Source organism: Bufo gargarizans, chromosome 3, assembly GCF_014858855.1.
Source record: "Bufo gargarizans isolate SCDJY-AF-19 chromosome 3, ASM1485885v1, whole genome shotgun sequence".
Classification (NCBI taxonomy): domain Eukaryota; kingdom Metazoa; phylum Chordata; class Amphibia; order Anura; family Bufonidae; genus Bufo; species Bufo gargarizans.
In genome coordinates, this window is record NC_058082.1 from 279257757 (window position 1) to 279270183 (window position 12427).

Consider the following 12427-nt stretch of genomic DNA (forward strand, 5'->3'; position numbering starts at 1 on the left):
TGTGAATGGAAAAATAAAGTTATGGCATAAGGAAGGCAGGGAGTAAGGGTACTTTCACACTAGAGTCGCTGGATTCTGGCAGACAGTTCCGTCGCCGGAACTGCCTGCCGGATCCGGCAATCTGTATGCAAATGTCTCACAAATGTATCGCAATACCAGATCCATCTCTCCGGTTGTCATCTGGAAAAACAGATCCGGTATTTATCTTTTTCACATTTTTTAAGGTTTGCGCATGCGCAGACCGCAACACCAGATCCGTTTTTTCAGAACACTTAGGGCCTGATCCGGCATTAATGCAGTTCAATGTAAAATAATGCCGGATCTGGCATTCTGGGCAAGTGTTCCGGAATTTTGGATGGAGAAAATACAGCAGCATGCTGCGGTATTTTCTCCATCCAAAAACCGTACAGTGACTGAACTGAAGACATCCTGATGCATACTGAACAGATTTCTCTCCATTCAGAATGCATTAGGATAAAACTGATCTTTTTTTTTTTGGCATTGAGCCCCTAGGACGGAACTCAATACCAGAAAAGAAAAACGCTAATGTGAAAGTACCCTAAGGCCCCTTTCACATGGGCGAGAATTCCGTGCGGGTGCAAAGTGTGATGTGAATGCATTGCACCCACACTGAATCCGGACCCATTCACTTCAATGGGGCTGTGCACATGAGCGGTGATGGACCATGTGATGAGCACAGTGACGTCACCAAAAGTCCTTTTCCTCCAAGGTCCTCAAAGAAGAAGAAGAAAAAAGGCGAGCCGAGCTGCATGAACAAGTGGATGAGGTGAGTTACATTTTTTTTTTTTCATTTTTTTAACCCCTCCATCACTAATTTACTTAGCATTCTGTATTACGAATGCTATTATTTTCCCTTATAACCATGTTATAAGGGAAAATAATAAAATCTACACAACACCAATCCCAAACCAGAACTTCTGTAAAGAAGTCCGGATTTTGGTCTGGGTACCAAACATGATGATTTTTCGCACACGCGTGCAAAATGCATTAAAACACTTTGCACTCGCGCAGAAAAATCGTGCATTTTCCCACAACGCACCCGCATCTTTTCCCGCAACACTCGTGTGAACCCGGCTTAAGGAACAAAAAAAATAATCTTCCGGGGCTGAAGGGGTTAAAGCGGTTTTCTCATCTCAGACAAGGCTACTGCCGTCTGCCCCATAGAAATGAATGGGAACATGGGCCGTGCATGCGCGGCAAGCACCCATTCACTTCTATGGGAGAGGCGGGGATTAGCGCTTGGTGGTGGACCGACCCTGGGAAATCTGGGGTCTTCCAGCCACAGCACTCCCCGCTTTGTTCTCGATATAGGTGCAGGTCCCAGAGGTGGGACCCGCACCTATCAGACAATGGGGGCATATCCTAGCGATATGCCCCCATTGTCTAAGATGGGAATACTCCTTTAATCAGCAGCTTGTCAATGTATGCTATTTGTGCAGGCTGGAAAGCCCATTCCAGGTGGTTTCTACATCAGCAAACAATCATCCACCAGAGAATTCTGTCGACAATACTATAAATGACTGCACCTTCTGAGCTATCGATTCATCTGCCTCCGCACCGCTCCCATTATAGTTAATGGGGACGGAGCGGCAGTCCAGGGGCACACGTTCTCTAGCGGCAGGTTGGATCCGACAGACTGTTTACCTGACGGAACAGCCTGTCGGAGGTCAGTGCTTGCTAGTGTGAAAGTACCTTAGTAGACTCATTCGAAGAACCCGTGTCACCAGAACAATTCACTGAGTCTAATGGCCAGGTTGCAGCAGTATAATTCTCTTAAGTGCCCTCCAAACAATAGAAAGCCTCCAAAAATGCCCTCCACTCAATATAATACTCAAATCGCTGCCCCCTTTCTGTTCTTGCCGTAAGTCAGATCATCACTGATGTATCTTAACTATCTTGTTTAGCTCACTTCGTTATCAGACAAATCAATTAAAAATACAATTCATGAATATGATCTTTGGAATGAACTGATTAATATAAAAGATTCAAAATTAACATCTCTAATACCAGCATTACCTTCTATTAACCATAGAATAAAACCAACCACTCAGCTTGTGATCTCTCCCTCCACCTTCTCCATGACAGAGAAGGAGAACGATCATCAATAGCAATCAGCAGCTGCAATGAAGCAGGACTGAGAGCTCTCTTCACGCTCAGGAGAGATCACTACAGCTCCTCCTCATGGTTGGTGAGCTCAGACACTTTAGAGCACATTTCCGAGTATAAAAACTATAGAAATGATCCCTGAAAGTATAGTCTTAACCTGCTACCTGCTGCAATGACAGCCCCGGGGATAGGTCCCTGCCTGTAACATTAGGGAGACCTCACAGTCAGCCCTGTAGTCACTGATGTACTGTGGACGGGGAGAAGCAGCGCTCCACTGGAAATACAAGCTGGAAAAGCCTAATACCCACAATGCAACTGCTGTCCTATCTCAATTGGCATATGTGAGTTCAGGCAGCCAATAGGAAACAAGTTCAGGTGTTTTTGTTTTTAATGCCCGAGGAGCCTGCTTTCTACACCAGTGCAACAAAACCGTGCAGTGTGCCACACCAAAAACATGCACTAGGCTACGTACCACCAGGTACCACTTGGAACTAGGCCTGCACAATATATCACCAAAGCAATCGCAATTAATTGCCATATCGCAATCGCCAATTGGCCGACCTAAAAATTCTGCAATTATATTACCATATTTTTCACTTTATAAGACAAACTCCCCCCCCCCCCCCAAAAGTGGAGGGAAAATGGCAGTGCGCCTTATAAAGCGATGGTTGACTTTTTACGTGGTTGACACGGATGTATCGCCGGCCGCTATGCTGCACAGCGCGGCCGGCGATACATCAGTTACAGTATGGGGAGGGAGGAGGGGCTGGAGGCAAGTCGCTATTTTAATAAACAAAAGTTCTATTTTATTTCTCTGTTCTGTGCAGTGCTATTAAGAAAATGGCAAGTTTTGTATTTTGTACTTTTGCAATAATGCAAATGTTTTTAATTTAGTAAAAGATGTTTTATTTTGAAAAACACTGTGCATTTCAGTTCTTGAGTTAAAGGGTTTCTACCACTTGCTGTGGACACATTTCGTTTTCAGACACTAGCGATCCGCTAGTGTCTGATGTACCATACAAGCCAAGTATTATATTCCTCCGTTCCGCCGTTTTCTTTAAAAAAGCACTTTTATATTTATGCAAATGAGCCTCTAGGTGCTATGTGGGCGTCTTTTCAGCACCTAGAGGCTCCGTCTACCTCATAAACTGCCGCCCAGCTCCTAGTGAAATTGATCCTCCCCCTGCTTCTGGAGTCCGAAATCTCGCGCCTGCGCCATTCGTCTCTGCATTCTGCGGCATTCGGCGCAGTCAATGTCTGAGCGCTCAGACATTGACTGCGCCAAATGCCGCAGAATGCAGAGACGAACGGCGCAGGCGCAAGATTTCGGACGCCAGAAGCAGGGGGAGGATCAATTTCACTAGGAGATGGGCGTGCTGGAGCGAAGAGCTGGGCGGCAGTTTATGAAGGTAGACTGAGCCTCTAGGTGCTGAAAAGACGCCCACATAGCACCTATAGCACAATTCCCTTAAAATATTGCATCGCATATCGTTATCGCAATTTTTAGGGCCCTAATCGCAATCGCACAAAATTCCCATATGCAGCCCTACTTGGAACCGAACCCGAGTTTGGGAAATGGTTTTTACAGTACAAGTTAATTTACTAAGTTATTGTGCAAAATCTCGCTAGACTTCGCAAAGCACTAACTTCGGCTCATCGGAGCCAATACATTCTAATACTGTTCGGATGTTTCTTCTGAAGTCGATTCGCTCATCTCTACACAACACATATTCTTGTCTGCATAATGGACAAGTATAAGACATGTTCTATCTTTTTGTCAGGCCAGTACACGGTGTACTGTCCTATTGACATGAATGGGTGGACATCACATGCGCAAAAATGCTGATTGGATGCGGACCAAAAATATGGGCTCATGCATCCAATCTGCATTTTTTTGCTGTTCGGATACAGACACACTTACAATGGGGTCACATCATGTCTGTTCTGCGGCGCTACAAAAAAAAATAGAACATGTCCTACATCTGTTTGCCTCACAGACAAGGATTGAACAGTTCTACAGAGGACAGAACACACAAAGTATGTATCTGTGGTTTACAAATAATAGTAAGACCAAAAGTTGCAAGCATGCAATGCGAGATCACAGCACTAGTGATGTCCGGTTCATGAAGGAATCGGTCATTTTAATCGATTCAGTTCACTGAACCGGAGGAGTCGATTCCTCTGACTCAGCCGATCCATGTGAAACAGCTCAGTGAGTCACAGCACACAATAGCAGAGCCGCTGGCAGCAGGGAGGGGAGGGGCTCGGGAGGAGTGTAATCTGATCCTAGAGTGGAAGCTGCTTCTGCCAGCCCCGCCCCTCCCCGCCCACCAACCAATCAGAGCTGAGGCAAGGCAAGCACTAACAGCTCCGAGTCACTGACACAAGTACAGGGAGTCTAAGAAAGAATCGAATGAGTCACAGATTAAAAAAATCTAAAGATCCGACTTAGGCCTCATGCACACGACCGTTGTGTGCATCCGTGGCCGTTGTGCCGTTTTCTTTCGCGGACCCATTGACTTTCAATGGGTCCGTGGAAAAATCGGAAAATGCACCGTTTTGCAGCCGAGGCCGTGATCCGTGTATCCTGTCCGTCAAAAAAATAGGACCTGTCCTATTTTTTTGACGGACAACGGTTCACGGACCCATTCAAGTCAATGGGTCCGTGAAAGAACACGGATGCACACAAGATTGGCATCCGTGTCCGTGATCCGTGGCCGTAGGTTGCTTTCATACAGACGGATCCGAAGATCCGTCTGCATAAAAGCTTTTTCAGATCTAATGGTGATGGGGACGCTTCTAGTTAGAATACACTACAAACTGTGTACAAGACTGCCCCCTGATGCCTGGCAGCACCCGATCTCTTACAGGGGGCCGTGATCAGCACAATTAACCCCTTCAGGTGCAGCACCTGAAGGGGTTAATTGTACTATCATATCCCCCTGTAAGAGATCAGGGCTGCCAGGCAGCAGGGGGCAGACCCCCCCCCCTCCCCAGTTTGAATATCATTGGTGGCAAGTGCGCCCCCCCCCCCCCCCCTCCCTCCCTCTATTGTAATAATAGCTTAGTGGCCAGTGTGCGGCCCCCCGGCCCCCCCCCTTCCTCCCTCTATTGTAATAAATCGTTTGTGGCACAGTGTGCGCCCCCATCAGGACCCCCCCCCTTCCTCCCTCTATTGTAATAAATCGTTGGTGGCACAGTGTGCACCCCCCATCGGGCCCCCCCTCTTCCTCCCTCTATTGTAATAAATCGTTGGTGGCACAGTGTGCGCCCCCCATCCCTCCCTATATAGCATTACCGCACACTGGCCACCAATGTTGTTACTGCTATAGAGGGAGGGGGGGTCTGCCCCCTGCTGCCTGGCAGCCCTGATCTCTTACAGGGGGATATGATAGTACAATTAACCCCTTCAGGTGCGGCACCTGAGGAGTTAATTGTGCTGATCACGGCCCCCTGTAAGAGATCGGGTGCTGCCAGGCAGCAGGGGGCAGTCATGTCACAGTTTGTAGTATATTCTAACTAGAAGCGTCTCCATCACCATGGGAACGCCTCTGTGTTAGAATATACTGTCGGAAATGAGTTTTCACGATGTAACTCATATCCGACAGTATATTCTAACATAGAGGCGTTCCCATGGTGATGGGGACGCTTCAAGTTAAAATATACCATCGGATTGGAGAAAACTCAGATCCGATGGTATAAAAGGGACTCCAGACTTTACACTGAAAGTCAATGGGGACGGATCCGTTTGAAATGGTACCATATTGTGTCAACATCAAACGGATCCGTCCCCATTGACTTGCATTGTAATTCAGGACGGATCCGTTTGGCTCCGCACGGCCAGACGGACACCAAAACGACATTTTTTTCATGTCCGTGGATCCTCCAAAAATCAAGGAAGACCCACGGACGAAAAAAACGGTCATGGATCACGGACCTACGGACCCCGTTTTTGCGGACCGTGAAAAAAAACTGTTGTGTGCATGAGGCCTTAATTAGTGACTCATTCGATTCTTTCACGTTAAAAGAACCGGGAGTCACTAGAACAGTTTACACTGAGGCTGTCGGCTGATGCTTTTGTTGCAGCAGTGATAGGATTAAGGGACAGGAGCAGAGAGATAAGAGAAGTGACAGATGACACAAAGTTTAGATTACAGTTTGAATTAACCCTTTAGGATCAAATTGGCATCTCAGGAGATATACATGTTAAAGGCATCTCATTCAGTAGCTATATAACTAAGGGTGGGTTCACATCACCTTTATGGATTCCGTTATAAAAGGGTTATAACAGAAAATAACGTAATCCATAAAATGGAATGCAAAACGGAAACCTTTAAGAGGCATTCCGTTTTGCTTTCCGTCATCGTAAAAGTCTATGAGAATCATAGCAGATCCGTCTGGGTCCTGTCGACAGGACTTAATTTTCAGTCTTGCATAACGGGACCCAGACGGATCCATTTTGATTCCCATAGACTTCTATTAGGACGGAAAGCAAATGGAATGCCTTTTAAAGCCTTCCGTTTTGCTTTACGCCATAATACAAGTCTATTGGGCAGCAGAACAGATCTGTCTTATGGATTCCGTTATTTTCTGTTACAACCATAACCATGTTATAACGGAATCCATAGCGCACCCACCCCAAGGCACCATTCACCCACCCGGCACCTCTATAGAAATGCCTATTCTTGTCCGCAGCTGCAGACAAGAATAGGACATGTTCTATCTTTAGCGGGGCCGCGCTCCGCAATTGTGTGCTGTCCGCATCCATTCCGTCGCCATAGAGAATGAATGGGTCCGCACCCGTTCCGAAAAAAATGCGGAACGGATGCAGACCCATTCTGCGGACGTGTGAATGGAGCCTTAATGATAGAGATGTTTATTTTTTTTTTTTTATACATTTACACATTCTAACACATTTAACCCTCCATTTTAATTATATTATTTACCCAAATCCTAAATTCACACCCCCTGGATGTGTTTTTTTCCCCCCCCCCCCCCCTACAGTGGTGTAGATAATAACACATTTACACACAGGGTTTTAAAGAATAAACCATTTTTAATAGAACATTATCAAACTTTTAAAGCACTGGAATAATAATGAAAAACTGCACTTAAAGGAGTATTCCAATCTCAGACATTGGAGGCATATTGATACGATATGCCCCCATTTTCTGATCGGTGCAGGTCCCACCTACAACGAGAATGGAGTGGGGAGCGCTATGGCTGGAGGACCCCGGATTTCCCAGGGTCCATCCACCACCAAGCGCTGTTCTCATAGAAGTTTTCTATGGGGCTGACGGAAACATCCGAGCCAGCTCTCCACTATTTTCGGCGGCCCCATAGAAATGAATGGAGGGCAGCTGTGCATGCGCAGTGCGCCCTCCGTTCTCTTTCCCGCTCCATTCTGATTGTAGGTGCAGGTCACAAAAGAAAATATAAGTGCAAAAGAAGTTCAAACTCTCTGAAAAATGTAGATAATACACGCCTCTCCACAGCTGTGTCTTTAGGAAATGTTTGTGTTAAGAAAAATGAGCTGTCTCACTTTATTTGGATTCAGCCCGCTTCTCCTTTCAGAAATTATCTGTCCAGCTTTTGAAAATATTCTCTCTGCAGGCGCAGAGGTAGCAACTATGCAAAGTCTTGTCTTCATGATAGTTGCCAGTCTTTGATAAATTGTGTGCCTTGTTTTCCACCAGGCCAAAGGGTCTTCTGTCTTTGGAATGAGGGACTCTGCAAGAAACCCTCTCATTTCTGTCATTGCAAGTGAGGTAGGGTTAGAGACGGTAACTGCATCCGCAACTCTCTCATCGAAGTCCGCAAAGAAAGAAGTTTGTTGCTCCGACTGAAGAGGAGCTGTGGGGTCTGTAGGGCCAGTAGTATGAGGTTCATCCACTTGTGTACTAGACCCAATTCTTGCAGCAGCCATTGTAATACTTTTGGAAGCTTCATCAGCTGCTATTGGGTCATGAAATGCCCTTTGCTTAAATCGGGGGTCCAGTAGGGTTGCCTCAGCCAGCTGTCGAAAGTGCTCCATCTGGTGAAAGCGTTTTTGCATTTCGTCTGTAAGTGCTTTAATCATTTCCGTAACAGGACCACAATTGGAGATGGCACCACGTAATCTCTGGACGACATTTTGCAGTCCCCTTGCCATCAAAATTACCTTTGACGCAGTGAGATATCTGTTGTAATGAGAAAGAAAGGACAAAATTACTAAATGCATGTAATCAGACCTGTTGTGGGCCACGTGGTTTGAACTGTAACAGAACAATACACACCTTTCTGCGCGGATTTCCATAGTGACCTCTTCAAAGGGCTTCAGTACTTCACATGCATCTTGTATAAAATCCCACTCCTCAAGCGGCAGGGTTGGCAGGCTGGGGTTGACCAAAGCCAGTGTAGTAATAATTGCTTCCTTCATCCCCAAAAATCTTTTCAGCATGTAGTATGTTGAATTCCATCTTGTTGCTACATCTTGTTTGAGCCTCAACTCCTCAAGGCTCATTTGCCTTTGTGTGGCCTTCAGCCTTTCAGTGGCAACAGTGCTTCTATTAATATATTCCACAATATGTCTTACCTTTGCCACCGTCTCCTGAATGGGTTTCAAACTTTCCCTCACAATTACGTTCAATGTGTGGGCAAAGCATGGCATATGCTTCCATCCAACTTTCCGGATAGCGGCTTTTATGTTGCTTGCATTGTCAGAAGTGCACACAACAACTTTGTTTGTGATGCCCCACTCTTCACAAATTTTGTTGAGTTCAGCTGCCAGATGGTCCGCTGTGTGCCTCTCTGTATATGAGAAGCAGTCCAACAGACAGGACAAAAGACTGCCATAAAACTGGTTGTCGTGCGTGATGTCCAGCAGTCAGTTGTCAGACACACGGCAGAGGCGTTGCTTACTCTCCCCATCATTTCAGCTTTAATATTGTCATACAGCTGAGGTAAGACAGAGGCTGATAGAGTCTTTCTGTTTGGCAAATTGTATGAAGGATCAAGGGCCTTCACAAAACTTTTAAATCCTTTGTCCTCTACAATTGCAACCGGTGGAAAATCCAAGGCAATCATTCTAACCAATTGCTCATCCACTTTGCTCTGTCGGATGGGACCAATTGGTGCTCTCACATACCTCGTCTTCTGACTGTGGTGAGACCTTTGTGCAGGGGTAGCAACAGATGTGCTGGTGGTGGATGATTCTGGGCCAGCTGAGGTAGACGGAGACGCTAATGTGGATTCACCGGAGACTGATGTGGATATTGCTCGACCCTCCTGCATAAGCGATAACGTTGGATGTTTGTTTTTAAGATGACGTCTGAAATTTGAAGTGGATCCTGCTTGCCCTGAAAAAGTATTATTGCAGATCTTGCATTTTGCCTTCTGTGGACCAACTTCCTCAAAATTAATCCATATATTGCTTCTCTTTCTTGTAGCCATCCTTATTCCTCACTCGTGACAGGCGGTGACAGGCTGGCTCTCTCTCTGACAAAATCCGTGTTATGAATGTCCAGTCCACTTGTCCAGACTCTTGTAATCCGGTCTGCTGTAAGCTGTTCATGTAGTTGACCTCATTTCACCCATTAAATGTACACAAACCACCTTATCTGGCTGTGACGCAATCACAGTTAGCGAACACAATGGATATTGCCGGTAACGCAATCCACAAACACAATGGATTATGTCTATGATACAATTAGCAAATACAATGGTCTTACTCATCGACTGCATGGATGGAACTATGTCTGGCCCCTTTATCCAATTATCTCCAGGACAGAGAGGAGAGATGTCACCGTTCATGTGGGAGACGGAGTGTGTTATATCTTTATCTTACTGTATATTGAGCCCGTGAGCCATGTGCATGAGGATGAGGGATGGCTACTGCTCGTCCCCATACAGAATCATGGTTTCTGGGCAGCAGATCACTGAAGACCACGCTATCTGTTGCTCAGAAGCCATGAGATTGTAAGGCTACACACTAGCGGCAGGATGGATCCGACAGGCTGTTCACCCTGTCGGATCTGTCCTGCCGCTATTTCGCCGTGCCGCCGCTCCGTCCCCATTGACTATAATGGGGACGGGGGTGGAGCTCCAGCACGGCAGTGCATGGTGAAAGTCCCCATTATAGTCAATAGGATCTGGGGACGGAGCGGCGGCAGGACGGATCCGACAGGGTGACAATCTCTCTTCAGGTTTATTAGAAAATCGTGCACAAATTGCACACTAGTTATTTTCCTGAGTGATGACTGTGATGACTGGATGAAGACATGGAGTACTGTGTACAGTTCTGGGCTCCTGTAAACAAGGCAGACATAGCAGAGCTGGAGAAGGTCCAGAGGAGGGCAACTAAAGTAATAACTGGAATGGGGCAACTACAGTACCCTGAAAGATTATCAAAATTAGAGTTATTCACTTTAGAAAAAAGACGACTGAGGGGAGATCTAATTAATATGTATAAATATATCAAGGGTCAGTACAGAGATCTATCCCATCAGCTATTTATCCCCAGGACTGTGACTGTGACGAGGGGACATCCTCTGCGCCTGGAGGAAAGAAGGTTTGTACACAAACATAGAAAAGGATTCTTTACGGTAAGAGCAGTGAGAATATGGAACTCTCTGCCTGAGGAGGTGGTGATGGTGAGTACAATAAAGGAATTCAAGAGGGCCATGGATGTATTTCTGGAGCTTAATAATATTACAGGCTATAGCTACTAGAGAGGGGTCTTCCTCTGGATCAACTTGCGGGATAACAGGCCGAACTGGATGGACAAATGTCTTTTTTCGGCCTTATGTACTATGTTACTATGGGGACTATTTTATTATCAGCCAGTGTTATTGTAATACTGTTATCAACTTAGCACATACAGTTTTCCCTGTGCGTGCATTCACATTTCACTTCACTTGGTTCGTTGTACTACTGTCAGTGTCAGACTGCTGTCACTGTGGGTAACAATGCACAACAGACAACAATGCACACCACAGTGACAGCTCCTGACTCCTGTCCTGAGTCCTCCTGTCCGGCGTCCGCTTCCCTTGAATCCCTTCACTATCACTATAATCACTCTTCCTGACTCAGGGCTCTTTCACACTTGCGTTGTCCTGATCCGGCGTGTACTCCACTTGCCGGAATTACACGCCGGATCCGGAAAAACACAAGTGAACTGAAAGCATTTGAAGATGGATCCGTCTTCAAAACGCGTTCAGTGTTACTATGGCAGCCAGGACGCTATTAAAGTCCTGGTTGCCATAGTAGTAGTGGGAAGCGGGAGAGCAGTATACTTACAGTCCGTGCGGCTCCCGGGGGCGCTCCAGAATGACGTCAGAGCGCCCCATGCGCATGGATGACGTGCCATGTGATCACGTCATCCATGCGCCTGGGGCGCCCTGACGTCTCTCTGAAGCGCCCCGGGAGCCGCACGGACGGTAAGTATACTGCTCCCCCGCTCCCCACTACACTTTACCATGGCAAACAGGACTTTAGCATCCCGGCAGCCATGGTATCCATTCAATGGGCATTAATTCCGGATCCGGCCTTGCGGCAAGTCTTCAGAATTTTTGGCCGGAGCAAAAAGCGCAGCATGCTGCGGTATTTTCTCCGGCCAAAAAAAGTTCCAGTCCTGAACTGAAGACATCCTGATGCATCCTGAACGGATTTCTCTCCATTCAGAATGCATTAGGATAAAACTGATCAGGATTCTTCCGGCATAGAGCCCCGACGACGGAACTCTATGCCGGAAGAAAAGAACGCAAGTGTGAAAGAGCCCTCACTCAGACTGTCAGAGAGCTCAGAATGTACCAAGAGCCGACTGAGTCAGCAAGTGAATCGATTCGATAGCATCCGCGCATGCGCACCACCTACAGTCTTCGGTTCACTTGCGAGTCAGCTCAGCAGTCAGTAGACTCAGCAAGTGAACTGAAGATCCGATTCATGAATCAGTTCTAGTGATGTCCGGTTCATGAACGAATCGTTCATTTGAATCGATTCAGTTCACTGAACCGGAGGAGTCGATTCACCTGCCTGAGCTGATCTGTGTGAAACAGCTCCTCAGTCTCAGTGAGTCACAGCACACAGAGAGTGAGACGCTGGCAGCAGGGAGGGGAGGGGCTCGGGAGGAGCGTAATCTGATCCTAGAGCGGAAGCTGCTTCTGCCAGCCCCTCCCCTCCCCGCCCACCAACCAATCAGAGCTGAGGCAAGGCGTGCTCTGAGTCACTGACACAAGTACAGGGAGTCTAAGAAGAAATGAATCGAATGAGCCACAGGTTAAAAGAATCTAAAGATCCGACTTAGTGACTCATTCGATTCTTT

General features: G+C 46.7%; 1 non-coding gene across 1 annotated transcript; it reads right to left on the reverse strand.

Annotated features, from left to right (window-relative positions):
• Nucleotides 1–2063: 2063 nt before the first annotated feature.
• LOC122933489 lies at nucleotides 2064–2281 on the reverse strand. Its single transcript, XR_006388451.1, has one exon. It is a non-coding gene; the product is annotated as a small nucleolar RNA U3 (small nucleolar RNA).
• Nucleotides 2282–12427: the final 10146 nt, after the last annotated feature.